General features: G+C 41.5%; 1 pseudogene; it reads left to right on the forward strand.

Moving 5' to 3' along the window:
- The first annotated feature begins 296 nt into the window (after positions 1-296).
- LOC129695931 (U6atac minor spliceosomal RNA) lies at positions 297-439 on the forward strand (annotated as a pseudogene).
- Positions 440-16,150: the final 15,711 nt, after the last annotated feature.

Raw genomic sequence — 16,150 nt, forward strand, 5'->3', positions numbered from 1 at the left:
AACCCTTTCCCTTTAACTCCATCCTCGACTATCCCATTTGACACCCCACTACCCTTATTCAGTTTAATGTTGGACCAATCGAGGTACCAACGACGAGCAAAGCTTCATCTTTGCGGCAACAACACACCCCACGCCTCCATTGGCGTTACTGAAGATGGTGGCATCATGAAAGCTGGGCAGAGGTCTCTAAGCCGAGGCCCAAGTCGGCCTCAGGGGAAAAATATTGGACCATCTACGTTGTTAATATTTACACTTGTTTTTTTGTACAAATGATAATGATAACGTGTTTAGTTTATGTGTTGTATGAAAGTAGAATTCCTTGATAAGGATGGTAGGGGCCCTAGTGGCCTTACAACACACAAATGGTTGTGCCATGTAACCATGTAAAGAACTGCACAGTACTAGGGTTCCGAGCACAGAATTGGGGCCAGAATTGTGTTTCGTGGCCAGGATTGGTTTTCAACACAGGCTCGGAATTCGGGCCAGAGTTGTGGCTAGAGCAGGTACGGAATTGGCAGGCATGGCCTGTTCATTGTGAAAGATGCAGAATGTCATTTAACTCGCATGTGGAGTATCAATTTTTCTGAATAGGAAACTTTGCATCTGATATCCATAGGATGCTCCCATTTACAGAGATCACCGGACACATTTGTAGTTTATCTGGATAAGGGCAATGATAAAAACATTGCAAATGGGTTAACTTCAGCTCCCAGGTTATTTACCAGATTACTAAAACCGATGCTTGCTCAGAGCTCAAAAACATTTGTTATGTCTTGTCTGGAGGATATTCTAATGCTGTATGTTGGTAAAATCAACTGTTTCAGCCTCAAACTATGTTTAAGAATAAGGTGATACCAACTAGACTTGTTCATCATTGGGATTTACCTTTAACTATTAATTAGCCTGTGACTCCGCCCTGGGGTAAGAGATTGGAATTAATAGGAGCCTGTAACAATCTTGTTGTGATAAAGCAGCCTTCTATTCATCAAGTGTAATTGGCACTACAGTTTTGTCCAAATTTATACAGATGCATCAAAAGATTCAGTAGATAAAGTAGGAGCAGCATTTATTGTACCAGAATTTCACATCAAAGTAGGGAAGAGGATCAATAATGAGGTCTCAGCATACACAAGTGAAATGATTGCAATATTGTTAGCGGTACAGTGGGTCGAGGATACTAGGCCTTTAAGGACAGTTATTTGTTCAGATTTAAGTTTAGCAATAAAGAGTTTACAGCACAGCCATTCAGATAGTAGACCAGACATTTTGATTGAAATACAACAAACACTATTCAGAATTCAAATGATGGGGCTTACAGTCATATTTTTATGGGTACCAGCACACATTGGCATTAGAGGAAATGAAATGGCAGATAAGGTAGCAAAAGAGGTAACAAAAATAAGTAAGATTGATTTAAGTATTAACATAGGTAAAACTGAAATCAAAGACATTATTAAGCAAAGACTGAAGGAAAGATGGCAAAAGCAATGGGAGGAAGAGCGGAATGGACGGTGGTTCTACAGAGTCCAGAGGAAAGTGGGAGAAATGAGATGTGCGGGAAAAAACAGAAAAGAGGAGACAGTAATTTCAAGAATTAGATTTGGACACACTGGTCTGAACAGTACACTTTTTATAATAGGCAAGCATAATACAGGCAGATGTGAATACTGTGGGCAAGAAGAGACAATAGAGCATGTCATTGTACATTGTGAGAGGTATGAGGAGGAGAGAGGACGGATGAGTGAGCAGTTCAGAAAAGAAAGAGTACAATTTGATTTGGTAGATATTTTGCAAGAGAGTTCATATAAGTGCTATCAAATCCTGTTGCTTTTTCTTAGGGTAACCAATTTGTTCAGAAGGATATAGGTTATTAGTATATGTAATGGTGTTGTTTGATCCACACTCCATGCCAGTTGGTGGCGGTAATGCACCAAAAAAGTTGTTTGCCAACCGCCTAAAAACACTACATAGAAGAAGAAGTAGAAGAAGTGTAATTGGCAATATAGTAGCTGTGATTCAGCTGTGCAAGTAGGGGAGCTTACATCGTGCAGAGTAGTAATCTCTCAAGTGCCATGTAGGGCTTTGTGACAGACATTATGCTATTACCAGCTGAAGCTACCAAAGTCATAATGGTGGACGAACAGTATTTAGCATTGCCCCAGTAGTCTGGTCAGTAAAATTGTGTTATATTATAAACTGATGGGGCTCTAAGGTGGAAAATTATGAATGCCATCTCTAGTTCGGAGATGGAGGAGATTTGCATGAGTTATCAATTATTCAGTTATTGGTATCAACTACCTATAGACACTAGGTGCATTCTATAGGTTAAAGGGTTATTGAGTGAATATGCATAATCTGCATGCTCAACATTGAGTTGATACACTATGGTGGTGACATAAGTTAGTCACATGGGTGCAATCAAGTCAGAATATCCTGTAATAATTTACCTAATCTCATTTTGCGTTAGAGTATCATCGCGTACAATCAATGACAACACAAAATGGATATTGGATCATTAAGTATTTAATGAAATTATGGCTCGATGGAACACCGAATATCGATAAGTTTGTTTCCAGGCTCATTTACCGGTTGCAAAAATGTGTGGCATAACAGTGGTGAAGGATACATTCTCGCTTCAAGGAGAAGGAAGTTATTTTTGTCTCCCTCTATTTTGCCTCATCAGTCGGGGCTTGCAATAAAGTCAGCAAGATCCCGCTTTAGGTTGTCATTCTGTCTGACTGGCCTATGCAGCCATACTTCTTTTGTCGGGAATAATAATACAACCTTTTATGGTTATTCTAAATGTAAAACTTTGCTGGTTCAGCCTGTGGCTCGGGAAACCAGCCTCTGCATGATAAAATCAATTTATTGACTTATAGATTCCGAGTAGACTGCTCTTGTGGCTCGGATTGTCAGACCAATCCATGTTTGTGCTCAATGCAAAGTGCAGGGATAGCACCAAAAAAGATAAGCATTACATTTCCTCTTCAGGAGATGGGAAGTGTTTTTTTTTTAAATATTAATGTTACATCTAATACGGTACAGATAACTGACATCTTGGAGTTTGTTTCAAATGAGTCTTTGACAACAAATTAAGTTATAAGACCATTAACTGTGTCCAACGTGTCTTCCCATCATCTTTGCTGCAGCAAACAGGACTCACTCTGTTGGGTTTCACCCTCTGATCCAGAGATTATAAAGGATATCTTTCACAGAAGTTCTCCCAGGACAAGCACAGGGCAGTATGGGATATTGACATGGTATTAACACTATTTCACCAGGGGGGCTCCAGCTACATCCTTAGCTTTGGCTCGGCTCTCATAAGGTAGTTATGCTCATGGCGCTGGTCTCAGCGCAACGGGTTCAGTCACTACATATTGTGACTGGACAGGATGGTTACATTGCAAATAATATTATATTTTAATGTTTAGTTAAGTAGAGCAGACTTGAGGTCTCAAACTAGTTTCATGGCATACCCCATGGACCTTCGATTATGTATGGTCACACATATACAACAATACGTCAAGGTCATGAAGAGCCTTAGAGGCTCTGAACTAGCAATGTTTGTTAATTACAAAAACTTTATAGAAAGGTATTGGTTCAGACCATCTCCAGGTGGTTAAAACGCGATTTGGCTCATGCAGGAGTAGATACTGATATTTTTCAAATCTCACTCCACCAGGGCTGCTACAACATGAGCAGCAAAGGTTATGTACGTTCTGCTGGACCACATCCTAGCGACTGCAGAATGGTCGAATGAACAAACTTTCTGAACATTTCATAATAACCTATTGCCAGACCAGGGGTATTTGCCAACTCTATTTTAAGTTCAGTGGTTAGTTTACTCCCGGATGAGAGGAGTTAATATTATTTTTCATTATGAATGTTTCCCTCATTTGTCAATGAAGCAGTTGTGGTTGTGTAGACTCGTTTCTCACGGCATGAAATCACAGAGCTTTGAAATCTTCACGGAATCACACGTGACTCCGAAGTAAAATAGTAAGATTAAGCGAGAACTTACCAGTTTGAAGTTTGGATCTTTATTTCATGAGGAGTTACGATGAGCGATTTCTTTCCCTACCGCTCCCTACCCTCTCTCATAAAGATCACTCGGCAGTTCTAGTCTTCTCTAAGTCTTACTATGTTACTTCAACTACTGTTATCTGTGATTTCACACCGCTGCTTTGAAGATTGACGCGCATGCGGACTGGCGGGGACTTTTCACGTAATCACTCATCGTAACTCCACATAAAATAAAGATCAAACTTCAAAATGGTATGTTCTCTTTATTCTTACTATTACTTGTCACTAAGAATATCCAACTGCATAAAACTCATCTTGGCAGATACATTGGTTAAGGTATATATGAGTTTTCAATAGACAATAGATGCAGGAGTAGGCCATTCGGCCCTTCGAGCCAGCACCACAATTCACTGTGATCATGGTTGATCATCCACAATCAGTACCCCGTTCCTGCCTTCTCCCCATATCTCTTGACTCCTATCTTTAAGAGCTCTATCTAACTCTCTCTTGAAAGCATCCAGAGAATTGGCCTCCACTGTCTTCTGAGGCAGAGAATTTCACAGATTCACAACTCTCTGGGTGAAAAGGTTTTTCCTCATCTCCGTTCTAAATGTTCTACCCCTTATTCTTAAACTGCGGCCCCTGGTTCTGGACTTCCCCAACATTGGGAACATGTTTTCTGCCTCTAGCATGTCCAATCCCTTAATAATATTATATGTTTCAATAAGATATCCTCTCATCCTTCTATATTCCAGGGTATACAAACCCAGTCGCTCCATTCTATCAACATATGACAGTCCTGCCATCCTGGGAATGAACCTCGTGATCCCACGCTGCACTCCCTCAATAGCAAGAATGTCCTTCCTCAAATTTGGAGGCCAAAACTGCACACAATACACAAGGTGTGGTCTCACTAGGGCTCTGTACAAGGACCTCTGCAGAAGGACCTCTTTGCTCCTATACTCAACTCCTCTTGTTTTGAAGGCCAACATGCCATTAGCTTTATTCACTGTTTGCTGTACCTGCATTGTTCAGTGACTGATGAACAAGGACCCCCTCCCCCCCCCCCCCCCCAGATCTGGTTGTACTTCCCCTTTTCCTAACTTGACACCATTCAGATAATAATCTGCCTTCCTGTTCTTGCCACCAAAATGTCATATTGCCACCACCTCATATTTATCCACATTAAACTGCATCTGCCATGCATCTGCCCACTCACCAAATCTGTCCAAGTCACCCTGCATCCTCGTAGCAACCTCCTCACAGTTCACACTGCCACCCAGCTTTGTGTCATCTGCAAATTTGCTAATGTTACTTTTAATCCCTTCATCTAAATCATTAATATATTTTGTAAATAGCTGCAGTCCCAGCACCGAGCCTTGCGGTACTCCACTAGTCACTGCCTGCCATTCTGAAAGGGACCCGTTAATCCCTACTCTTTGTTTCCTGTCTGCAAACCAATTTTCTATCCAAGTCAGTACCCTACCCCCAACACCATGTGCTCTAATTTTGCCCACTAATCTCCTATGTGGGACCACTGATGTCAGGCTAACTGGTCTATAATGTAGCAGTTAATATATATGTGTTATCATAGAGGATCATGTGTTGTACTGACTTATTGTATTTGGCTTTGAACCTGCAAAAAAATATGGGGGGAAAAAACACTTCACTCTTAGCCAACTTCTCAGTGTGGGTACAAATCTGTTTGTAGCTAGCCGTAACAGTAACTATGAATTTATAGCAAATTAGCAATTTCGCAGAGAGATAATGCAAAAATAAAAAAAACCCAACAGAATAGGAACTGGTGACAACAACAGAATAGACATGACACTTACAAAGTTAATTTGAGCACAGTTAAAGGAACCACTCAATCTGGCATCTTTAAAAACCTCAGGATATTGCATATTAAAATCAATTATATTGTACTTTAGATGTGTTATCAGTACTGTGGCACAGATAAAGAGACAACCGGTTTGCACATAAAATACCCTACAGACAACTAGCTGTTTTAAGAGGTGCTGAATATAAGACCGTTCACCAGCTGGGATGCTATAAAGAATCTCCTGTTTGAATAATGGTATGTGATTTTTTTAATGTCCATCAAGAGGCAGACAGGGTTTTTACTATCTTATTCAAAAAAACAGCACCTATAACAGTGTAAGATTTACACTGAAGCTTCAGCCTAAATTATTTAGTTAGGATTCTCATGCGGGGTTTGACCTTTCAAACTTGCGAAGAAAAAGCAGGAATAATATCGCTGAGCTAAGGTCTTTTAGAACAATGCTATAGGATTAGATTGCCTCATGTTTATTTTACATTGGCCATTCCAGGTTTATACCTATCATTTCTAGCAGTCGTGACTTATTATTGTTTCTTGCTTCCTCTGTTGTAATGTCTCTTCCTACTTACACCTCCGCCTGATCCAACTTTTGCTATTCTTTAGCCTCTCGGACGCTGTCCCCACTTTTGGTGTTCAACCACTACTATGTTACACCCTATCACAGATCTTCCAGCTTGTTTCCTTCACCCCTGCTGCCTCCCTCCCATTTTTCTGGAACCATTACTTATTTTACCACCATTGTTTCACATTCTGATGAATGATGATTAACATGCAACAACAACTCTGATTATCCCTCCACAGATACTGCCTGACCTGCAGAGAATTTCCAGGATTTTCTGTTTGTTTCCGATCTCAGGTATCTGCAGATTTTTGCTTTGGATTTATATATGGTTAAATAATTGTCGGTGTACTGCTTTTTAAAAGGCTGGTTTCCTGTAGTGACACAAGTTACTTCAGATGTTGGTCTTCTCCAAAACACTAAGTGTTGGAGGAACTCAGCAGGTCAGGCAACATCTACGGAGGAAATGGTCAGATGATGTTTCGGGTCGAGACCTTTCTTCAGACTGATGTGAGGAGAGAGGAGAAAGGGAAAAGAATGGAGGGGGTTGATGAAAGCCTGCCAAGTGAAAAGTGGATATAATTGTGGAGTATTTTGATTGCCAGATGGATGGAGTAAGTGACAAATGAGAAGTGAAAAGGCGGCAAAGATTGTCAAATAAGGAGAAAAATTAAGTGGAATGTAAAACCAGAGGAAGGGATCGGTGAAAGTGAATGGGGAGAAGGGAAAAGAGGTGGAATAAAAAATAAATAAAGGATTTGGGAATGGAAGTGTACAATGGAGAGGAAAGGAACAAGGTGACTTGAAGGGTGGGAGATAGTGGGATAAATGGTTACACACCAGGGGAAAGGAGGTGCAGGGAAGAGAGTGGGTATAGTGAGATATGACTTGAAATTGGAGAATTCAGTGTTCATACCATTGGGTTGTAAGTTATCCAAGTAGAATTTGAGGTGCTGTTGCTCTAGATTGTGTGTCGATTCAATCTGGCCATGCAGAAGGCTTAGAACAGACAGGTCGGCAAGTTTAAGTTTAGGTTTAGGTTTAGGTTTAAGTGTTTATTGAAATGTATACCAAGGTACAAATACATTTTGTTTTGCACGCTATCCAAATAGATCAGATATATCATAAATAAATACAATCAAGTCAAATTCAAGCCCAATAGATGGAGCAAAGAGGTACATATAAAGTACAGAATATAGTTCTCGGCATTGTAGAGCATCAGTTCCATAGACAAAGTCTATGGAATGGATGGAACGTTAGTTATAGCGCGTATCTAGTCCTACCTTAGAAAGAACCTGGACCCAATACAATTCCAGCTCAATCGGCGAATTCACTGATGGCACCACTGTTATTGGACAAATTATGGATAATTATGTCAAAATTATAAGGAAGATCGATCATCTGATTGGATAGTGCCAGAACAACAACTTTGCTCTCAATATCAGTAAGATTGTTGTCATTAGAAGAGAAAGACTGAGAATCCACAAACATGTGTTCATCCAGTGATGGTGAGAGTCAACAATTTCAACTTCCTGGGTGCATATCTCTGAAGATCTGTCCTGGACCCAGCATATTGATGCAATCATAAAGAAAGCTCATCAACCCCTCAACTTCCTTAGAAGATTGAAGAGATTTGCTCTGTCCATTTCTACAGGTGTACAGTAGAGAGCATATTGGCCAGTTGCATCGCAGCCTGGTTCAACAAATCAAATCAAATACATTCTAGGGTGCATCTGTAGAGGGGGCATCTCGAGTCACAGGGGGAACTGTCAGTGTGCCTTATGGCTGTCACATAAATTTAGTTGGTTCACAACTGATCATTGGAAATAGTAATGCCAAGGAACTTGAAGCTCTGAACCATTTCCATTTCGTCACCATTGTTGCTGATTGGATAAGGGGATGCTTTCTGAAGTCAATAACTAGCTACTTCATTCTGCCGGCATTGAGGGAAAGATTAGTGTCCTGATATCACGTCATTAAGTGCTCTATGTCCTTTCTGTATTCCATCGTCATTTTTTGTGATTTGTCCCATCACAAGTTTGAATACTGTGCAACCCTGTAGATGGAATTAGAGCCAAATTTGGCCACACAGTCTTGAGTGTATATGGAGCATAGTACTGGACTGAGAGCACATCCTTGCAGGGCACCAATGTTGAGAATTATTGTGGAGGAGGTGTTGTCAATAATCCTCACTGATTGAGGTATGTGGGTCAGAAAGGTGAGGAGGTGATTCCTAGGTCCAGGAGTTTGGATTGGATTATAGTCGATACATAGTTTAACACAGGAGTCCTTGTTGTTCAGATGTTCCTGAGATTAGTTTATGGCCAGGAAAATGGCATCTGCTAATGACCTGTTGCAAAATGCTGTGGTTCACCACTGGCTGGGAGGCTGGAGTTAAAGTGTGGGAGTGTGAATGGGTATTAAAACGGTGAGCAATTGGGAGATCCAGCAGGCCGAGGTAGAGAGATCATGGTGCAAGTGCATGGTGAAAGGGTCGCCTTGTCAACTTGATCTCTTTGATGTAAAGGAGGCCACATTGTAAAGGAGCACTGAATGCAGTAGAAGTTTGAAGAGGTCCATATGAATCTCTGTCTCATGTGGAAGATCTGCTAGGGTCCCTGGATGGAGCTTTCTGTTTCTTCATTATTAACGCAGATTTCTCAGTCCAGTTGACTGAGATTGGCATTCATTTCTCATATGTCAATCTCCATATCAGGCAACAGCCTGAGAGAAACCAGGACTTCAGTCTGAGGAAGGGTCTCGACACGAAAAGTTGCCAATTCCTTCTCTCCATAGATGCTGCCTCACCCGCTGAGTTTCTCTGCCATTTTTTGTCTACCATCATGAATAATTCTGTTCGGTATTCTCCGAGTTATGTTTTCTGTTTTATTTTCACTGATGCCTTTCTCTACGGGCCCCATCCATTTCCTAAGTGTTTTCTATGCATTTTACCATCTATTCATCAGTAATTTATCGAAAGGATTAATTGTTGTTTTGAGTAAATATCAGTAAAGTCGGATTTTATTCTCATGTATTTCTTCTTCTGTTTTTCAAATCCTTATTACTTTAGCATTGATTTGAGTTTCAATGTAATTTGCAAAGATTTTACAAGATTGTTTTATTGCTCTGGACATGTTTATTCCCCCAAAGTTTGTTAATATTCTCCAATCCACACCTGTCAATTTTGCACTTCAAGAAAGGTGGAATGACAGGGAAAGGTCCTCTTGGATTTCTCAGACAGGCTCCATGGAATACATTTGTGAGATGGCATTGATTAGGAATGGCCCTGGAGGAATTAAGTGTGAAATGCTGGGCTCTTAACTTATTAGACCAGAGAGGTCACCAACTTCAGCCTCATGATGCCCTTGATTAGTATCTTTCAATAAAATAAACAGATTTCATAACTGAACTCATTGACTGTCTTCAAGTTTCCTATATTTTTGATTTTCTGCCCTTTCCTATTTTTCGTTCTTGCCAACATATGTCTTTAACGATGACTCCTGGGACTGTTTCAGACTTTCAAATAACTTACCAGAGCATTTTTGTTTAGTTTCATTTATGGAGATTCTATAAATCTTTTGTCCTTGATTTTCCTTTTCTCTTTTGTTTTTCACTAACTTTTCTCCCCAAGGCATTCTTGCAAAAAGTTTGCTTTTGGGCCTGTCTCTATGTTGATTACTGCATTTTTCATTTTTTACCCTTTGACCTTTAAATCCATCCAAGATTCACTGATTTTCTAAAGTAAAACATGACCATGTTGCAACATTGGAGAAGTTCATCTTGATTTTTTTTGTATTTGATCTTAATTGAAGGCTGAAAATTTTAAATAAAACACAATATAGAAAAAGGACGCCAGAGTTTTGGACGTTATTGAAAATAACACATAGTAGATTGATCAAGACCACAATCTAACCTTGTCTGAAAATGCCAATGATGTGGAAGAGGGTTTCACGTGCAAAAGGACAAAGGTAGGGGAGATCATTGATGCGATTGAAGAGAGGATGTTGAGTCGAAAACGAACACATGATTTTAAGGTTGACAATAATTTGAATCAGCGTGTTGGAAGGAACTGCAGATGCTGGTTTAAACTGAAGAGAGACACAAAATGCAGGAGTAACTCAGTGGGAGAGGCAACATCTCGGGAGAGAACGAATAGGTGACATTTCGGGTGAAACAGTTTGGGAACAGGGATCACCAACAGCAGAGCAAATTTCATCAGTAATTTTAGCTGCTGGAGAATCTTTAAGGTGGCCAAGTGGGATTTTGAGTTTAATCCATGTTTAAAGCAAAGTACCAACTGTGTGAATGAGTTGGTGCAGTATTTAAATCACTGAGAGAATGGCCAAGGACTAATTGTCAATAACATTGCTTTACTGCCCTCCTGATTGCCAGTGACAGGGTGATCTCTGACATTAAGCCCCACCCCAACCCTACCCGGCCCCCGAGGAAAGCTTCGCATCCCTTTGATCACTGCCAGAATGATCCCTTTTGGCAATGAACATGTACCTTGACTTCACATGGAGCCCAAGAAAGGGAGTTTGTTGAGTGCCTCCGAGATGGATTCTTAGAGCAGCTTGTACTGGAGCCTACCAGGGAGAAGGCAATTCTGGATTTAGTGTTGTGTAATGAACCGGATTTGAGGGGAACTTAAGGTAAAGGAACCATTAGGAGGTTGTGATCAAAGTATGATACGTTTTAATCTACTATTTGAGAGGAAGATGGTAAAACCAGAAGTGTTAGTTTTGCAGTTGAACAAAGGAGATGATGGAGGCATGAGCAAGGAACTGGCCAGAGATGACTGGATAGGGAGCCTAGCAGGGATGACATTGAAATGACAATGGAAGGTATATCTAGGAATAATACAAAAGGTGCAGGAGTACTTCATTCCAAACAGGAAGAAAGATTATAAGGGGAGTAAGAGGCAACTGTGGCTGACAAGATAAGTCAAGGACGGTATAAAACGAAAAGAGAAGACTTATATCATAGCAAAGATGAACGGGAAGCCGGAAGATTGGGTAACATTTAAAGAACAACAGAAGGTAACCAAAAAGGTACTACGGGGAGAAAAGACGATGTACAAAGGTAAGCTAGCCAAGAATACAAAGGAGGATAGTAAAAGCTTCTTTAGGTATGTGAAAAGGAAAACATTAGTTAAGATAAATGTGGGTCCCTTGAAGTTAATTTATCATGGGGAACAAGGAAATGGCAGAAGAGTTGAACAGGTAATTTGGTTCTGTCTTCACTAAGGAAGACACAAACAATCTCCCAGATGTACAGAGGATCTAGGGTGATGGAGGAACTGAAGGAAATTCACATTAGACAGAAAATGGAGGTGGGTAGACTGATGGGACTGAAGGCTGATAAATCCCCAGGGCCTGATGATCTGCATCACAGGGTACTCAAGGAGGTGGCTCTAAAATTGGTGATCATTTTCCAATGTTCTATAGATTCTGAAGCAGTTCCTGTTGATTGGAGGGTAACTAATGTTATCCTACTTTTTAAGAAATGCGGGAGAGCGAAAACAGGGAATTTTACTTCGGAGTCACGTGAGTGACTACGTGAAGAGCCCGCTCAGCACGCATGCGCGACATTGCGTTCACGCAGGCAACAGCGTCGCAGCGGGAGTAGGCAGCTCCCGCTACAAGCCTGAAGGAAAGGAGCGTTAGGTAAGTACTTACCTTCAGTTTAAACTATCGACTTTGCATTTGTTTTTGCTCCAGGGGGAAATCTTGCTTGACTAAACTTCCGGAATTTTTTGAGGATTTAACATGTAAAATTGGTATGGGAGAGCCAGTGGATGTCACATATCAGGACTTTCAGAAAGCCTTTGATAAGGTCCAACCCTCAGTATAGCGGCCAAAATTAGAGCACAAGGCATTGGGGTAGTGTATTGACATGGATAGAACATTGGTTGGCAGACAGGAAACAAAGGGTAGCAATTAACAGTTCCCTTTCAGAATGGAAGGTAGTGACTAGTGGGGTGCCGCAAGGCTCAGTGCTGGGACCACACTTATTCACAATATATATTAATGATTCAGATGAGGAATTAAAAGTAACTTTAGCATATTTGCAGATGACACAAAGCTGGGTGTCAGTGTGAACTGTGAAGAGGATGCTATGAGGATGCAGGGTGACTTGGGTAGGTTGGGTGAGTGGGCAGATGCATGGCAAATGCAGTATAATGTGGATAAATGTGAGGTTATCCAATTTGGTGGCAAGAACAAGAAGGAAGATTATTATCTGAATGGTGTCAGATTAGGAAAAAGGAAAGTGCAACAAGTCCTGGGTGTCCTTGTACATTAGTCACAGAAAGTAAGCATGTAGGTACAGCAGGCAGTGATGAAAGCTAATGGCATGTTGACCTTCATACTAAGAAGATTTGAGTATAGGAGCAAGGAGGTCCTACTGCAGTTGTATAGGGCCCCGGTGAGACTGCACTTGGAATATTGTGTGCAGTTTTCGTCTCCTTATTTGTGGAATGACATTCATGCTATTGAGTGAGTGCAATATAGATTAACGGTTAATTCCCGGGGTAGCGGGACTGTCATATGATGAAAGAATGGAACGACTGGGCTTGTATGCACTGGAATTTAGAAGGATGAGAGGATATCTTATAGAAACATAGAAACATAGAAATTAGGTGCAGGAGTAGGCCATTCGGCCCTTCGAGCCTGCACCGCCATTCAATATGATCATGGCTGATCATCCAACTCAGTATCCCGTACCTGCCTTCTCTCCATACCCCCTCATCCCCTTAGCCACAAGGGCCACATCTAACTCCCTCTTAAATATATGGCCTCAACTACCCTCTGTGGCAGAGAGTTCCAGAGATTCCAGAGATTCCAGAGATTCACCACTCTCAGTGTGAAAAAAGTTCTCCTCATCGCAGTTTTAAAGGATTTCCCCTTTATCCTTAAGCTGTGACCCCTTGTCCTGGACTTCCCTAACATCGGGAACAATCTTCCTGCATCTAGCCTGTCCAACCCCTTAAGAATTTTGTAAGTTTCTCTAAGATCCCCTCTCAATCTTCTAAATTCTAGAGAGTATAAACCAAGTCTATCCAGTCTTTCTTCATAAGACAGTCCTGACATCCCAGGAATCAGTCTGGTGAACCGTCTCTGCACTCCCTCTACATATAAAATGATTAAGGGAATTGACACACTAGATGCAGGAAACATGTTCCCAATGTTGGGGGAGTCCAGAACCAGGGGCCACAGTTTTAGTGTAAGGGGTAGGCCATTTAGAAATGAGATGAGGAAAAACATTTTCACCCAGAGAGTTGTGAATTTGTGGTATTCTCTGCCTCAGAAGGCAGTGGAGGTTGATTGTATACTGGATGCATTCAAAAGAGAGTTAGATAGAGCTCTTAGGGATAAGGAAATCACGGGATATGAGGAGAAGGTAGGAACCGGGTACTGATTGTGGATGATCAGTCATAATCACATTGAATGGTGGTGCTGGATCGAAGGACCGAATGGCCTTCTACTGCACCTATTTTCTATGTACCTATGTATCTATATGCTGGGAAATTTGAAATAAAAACAGAAAATCTCTAGAAATACTCTGCAGGTCAGGCAGTACCCCTGGGAAGAGAAATAGTGTTAGAACCTTCTTTGACCTGAATCCTTAATCCTATTTCTCTCTTTATTGATCCTGCCTTCCCAGGATATTTTTCTGTGTCATCTCTAGATTTCTAGACCTATTGATTTGAATTTACAAGCTTTGCATTATACAGTGCAAAGGATGTTTTTTCCCTGAATGAAAATTTGGAATTGAGTTTTACTGTGTATAGAAATGACTGGCCCATGACCTGAACAGAAGAGTAAGTGGATGGTTATAGAACAAGGAGGGAAATGGGGGGGAGTGGAGGGGGTGGAAAGGCTTTGTGGAACTCAACATTTTTTTCTGAGACATGCTGCATGCGGTATGTTCTTTTTAAAGTATGTAGCAACTTTTTCTTTCAAAAACTTTTAATTTAGTTTAGTTTCGAGATGCAGCATGGAAACAGGCTCTTTGGCCCACGGAGTCCCCGCTGACCATCAATCACCTATTCACACTAGTTTTATGTTATCCCAGTTTTGCTTCCACTCCCTACACACAAAGGGCAATCTAGTCTAGTTTAGCTTAGTTTATGTCACATGTACCGAGGTACAGTGAAAAACCTTTGTTTGTGCGCTATCCGGGCAAAGAAAAGACTATAAGTGTATATAATCAAGCCGTTCGCAGTGCATATATAAAGGATACAACATTTAGTGCAAGATACAACATTAAACTCTGATAAAATCCGATTAAGAGATCAAAGGCCTCCAATGAGGTAGATGATAGGTCAGGACAGCATTCTAACTAATGAGAGATTGTTCAGTTACCTGATAACAGCTGGGAAGAAGCTGTTCCTCAATCTGGAAGTATGTGTTTTCAAACTTCTATACCTCCTGGAGAGGAGAGAAGAGGGCGTGACCATGGTGAGACTGGTCCTTCATTATGCTGGCAGCCTTGCCAAGGCAATGTGAAGTATAGATAGAGTCAATGGAAGGAAGGCTGGTCTGGGCCATATCCACAACTCTCTGCAATTTCCTGCAGTCTTATATGGAGCTGTCCAGAAAACAGGCTGCGATGCATCCCGATATGCTTTCCAAGGCTCATTGTAGTTCATGAAGTTTTTGAGTACATGCCGAACTTCCTAAGCTTTTTAAGGAAATAGAAGCCTTGATGGGCTTTCTTGGCAATAGCTTAGATGTGATTTGTCCAGGACAAATTTCTGATGACGTTCATTATGAGAAAATTGAAGGTTTTGACCATCTCTACTTCATTCATTGTAGACCAGGGTGTGGGTACGACTTCATTTCCTGAAGTCAATGACAACCTCCTTTGTCTTGCTGACATTGAGGGGGAGGTTGTTGTCTTGGCACTAAGTTCCAAGGTTCTCATTCTTTGTTCTGTACTCCATCTCATTCAATATCGGGTCCATGACAGTGGTGTCATCTGTGAACTTTTTAAATTGAAGATGGACACAAAATGCTGGAATAACTCAGCGTGTCAGGCAGCATCTCTGAAGAAAAGGAATAGGTGATGTTTCAGGTCGAGCCCGTCCCTCAGACGGTATCTGGCTGCACAGTCGTGAATATATAATGGGGCTGAGAAAGTATCCTTGCAGGGAACCAATGTTGGGAATCATTGGCCAGTAAACTTACTTACTTACTTAGTGACAGCCTGGAGAGACTGCTAACCAGAGAGAATAGACCCCACCGGGGCTGGCATGGGCTAGCTCCTCTTGCCAGCAGGATCCATCGTTAATCAGCCTTTTGGATCCACCCTTATATTGCTACAGAAGGAATTGACTATGAATAAGAGAACTAGCACAGCAATTGACAGAGCAGCTGCCCCAGCAGGACATAAGCTACGAAGCTGCACCTGTTGCTGGGAAAGGATAACATCAGAGAAGGGTCTCAAGATCCACCAGGGCAGGTAAAAGTGCCTGGGAGAGCTTGGTGTGGGGCCACGCATTGACCATTACCTTCTAAGAGGTAGGTCAAATCAGTCGAGTGAAGCCCAGTGGCAGGTTAACCACCACAGTCCACAGGGTATCAGCACCCCAGGCGAAGCTCAACCAAGTACTGTCCCACCAACGGACACGAGTCCAGAGCCCAACCAGCCACAGTCAGCGGTAGAGAGGAAGATGGAAGGAAAAAAGCAGAAGGGAGCAGTCACTGGCTGTGGCTGCAGAGAAA

This window comes from Leucoraja erinacea, chromosome 3, assembly GCF_028641065.1.
Source record: "Leucoraja erinacea ecotype New England chromosome 3, Leri_hhj_1, whole genome shotgun sequence".
Classification (NCBI taxonomy): Eukaryota; Metazoa; Chordata; class Chondrichthyes; order Rajiformes; family Rajidae; genus Leucoraja; species Leucoraja erinaceus.